Here is a 2,593-nt window from a genome sequence, read left to right as displayed (position 1 = left end):
GTCCTGCTGCTTTGGACGGGTCTGAGTTTCCTCTCCTCACCTAATCCCTTCGGCTGATTGCTTTTCTCTCTGGCTTCCTGGCTTTTAATCCCCTTTCTCCTGCTCTTCCGGCCTGCTGCTTTGGGCGTCCCTGAGTTGTCTCTCCTCACCTGTATCCCTGGGGAAATACTACTCAATAAAAATGATGATAATCTATTTCTACTAATCCACTACTGGATGGTTTAAAATAAGGAAGGGTGTGTATCGTTTGTATCCTTTTATCATACTTATTCAATATGTATGCTGAGCAAATAAACTGAGAATCTGGACTATAAGAAGAACACTGCATCAGGATTGGAGGAAGACTCATTAACAACCTGCGATATGCATATGACACAGCTTTGCTTGTTGAAAGGGAAGACTTAAAACATGTATGGACAAAGATCAAAGAATACAGTTTTCAGTAAAGATTATACTTCAGCATCAAGAAAACAAAAATCCTCACAACTGGATCCTCACAATCAACATCACGATAACTGGGGAAGTGTTTGAAGTTGTCAGGAATTTCATTTTATTGGATCCATAGTCAACACTCATGCAAGCAGCAGTCAGGGACATTGTCCTGCACTGGGAAAATCTGCTATAAAAGACCTCTTTAGAGTGTTAAGAAGCAAAGATGTCACTTTGAAGACTAAGGTACACCTAAACCAAGCCATGGTATGTTCAATTGACTCATATGCATGTGAAAGCTGGACAATGAATAAGGAAGACCTAAGAAAAAGTAATGATTTGAATTGTGGTATTGGTGAAGAATATTGAAAATGCTACGGACTGCCAGAAGAACAAACAAATCTGTCCTGGAAGAAGTGCAGCTAGAATACTACTTGGAAGCAAGAATGGCCAGACTTCATCTCATCTACTTTGCTCATGTTGCCAGAAAGGACTAATCCCTGGAGAAAGATATCATGCTTGGTAAATTAGAAGATCAGCAAAGAAGGGGAAGACCCTCAAGAAGATGGATCAACATAGTAGCTGCAATAATGGGCTTAAATATAGCAAGGATTGTGAGGTTGGCACAGGACCAGGCAGTGTTTCATTCTGTTGTACATAAGGTCGCTATGAGTTTGAGCCAACTTGATGACATCTAAAAACAACAGTAATATGCAGATTGAATAAGTATGGTGAAAAACTAAAATCCTGATACACATCTTTCCTGCTTTTAAACCATGTAATATCCCCTTTTCCTGTTTGAACAACTGCCTTTTTGTCTATGCACAGGTTCCTCCTGACCACAATTAAGTGTTCTGGAACTCCCATTCTTTGCAGTGTTATCCAGTCAAATGCCTTATACTTCTTCCAAGACAGATTTGTTTGTTCTTTTGGAAGTCTGTAGTATTTTCAGTGATCTTCACCAATACCACAATTCAAATGCATCAATAATTCTTCCGTGTTCCTTATTCATTGTTCAGATTTCACATGCATATGAGGCTATTGACAATACCATGCCTTGGGTTAGGCACATCTTAGTCTTCAAAGTGACATCTTTGCTCTTTAACACTTTAAAGAGGTCTTTTGCAGCAGATTTGCTTGGTGCAATATGTCATCTGATTTCTTGACTGCTGCTTCCCAAGTAAAATGAAAATAGTACTGCTGTAATAGAAATATCACAAGTTGATGGCTTTAACAAACATTTATTTTCTCACAGTTTAGGAGGCTAGAAGTCCTAATTCAGGGTGCTGACTCTAGGAGAAGGCTTTCTGTCTCCATTGGCTCTGGTAGAAAGTACTTACTTGTCTCTTCAGAGCTTCCACTCCTGAGCAATCTTCATGTGGCTTGGCATCCAGCTTCCCTCATCTCTGCTAGTTTGATTATTTAATTTCTTTTATATCTCAGTAGAGATTAACTCAACACACCCCACATTGATCCTGTCTTATTAACATAACAAAGACAACACATTCCTAAAGGGGATTATAATCATAGGCATAGAAATTAGGATTTATAATACGTATTTCTGGGGGAAACAATTCAATCTATAACATGCATATTCTATATATTTTTTCCACAAACATGCCATCTTCTCATGAGTTATTTTTGTCAGCATACTTTGCTAATTTTTTTTTTAAAGCAAAAATTAGCATAGCAGCAGGGAATGTACCCAAGACCATATATAGGTTTGGCAGACAATGGTTCTACAAGTATATTTGTATGTTCTGCAAGAATTCCCAGGCATATAATAGAGCTGACAAGGGACAAGGTTGTAGTCACTTCTTGGTCACAGCCAGCTACCCAGAAGGACTGAGTAGTTGAACTGTGAGCTCAGGATCTTAGTTGCGGGAGACATCAAGCTCATTTAGCATAACATACTACACAAAACATCGTTCCACCTCCTAGTTTAGTGAGTAGCAACTAGGATCTTAAAAGCTTACAAGTAGCCATCTAGATGCAATGATGGATCTCTCCTCGTCCAGAGCAAAGAAGAATGAAGAAAACCAAAGATGCATGGAAGCAATTAGTCCTAGCGACTGGTACACCATGTGATCCTCAGCCTATATGACTATGAAACCAGAACTAGATCATGCCCAGCTACCACTGTCAACCACTCAGAGGGGGATCT

Source organism: Orycteropus afer, unplaced genomic scaffold (assembly GCF_000298275.1).
Source record: "Orycteropus afer afer isolate SDZICR_OR568_19922 unplaced genomic scaffold, OryAfe1.0 scaffold00121, whole genome shotgun sequence".
NCBI classification, from domain to species: Eukaryota; Metazoa; Chordata; class Mammalia; order Tubulidentata; family Orycteropodidae; genus Orycteropus; species Orycteropus afer.
The sequence above is the reverse complement of the archived record's forward strand: the minus strand, read 5'-3'. Positions refer to the sequence as shown.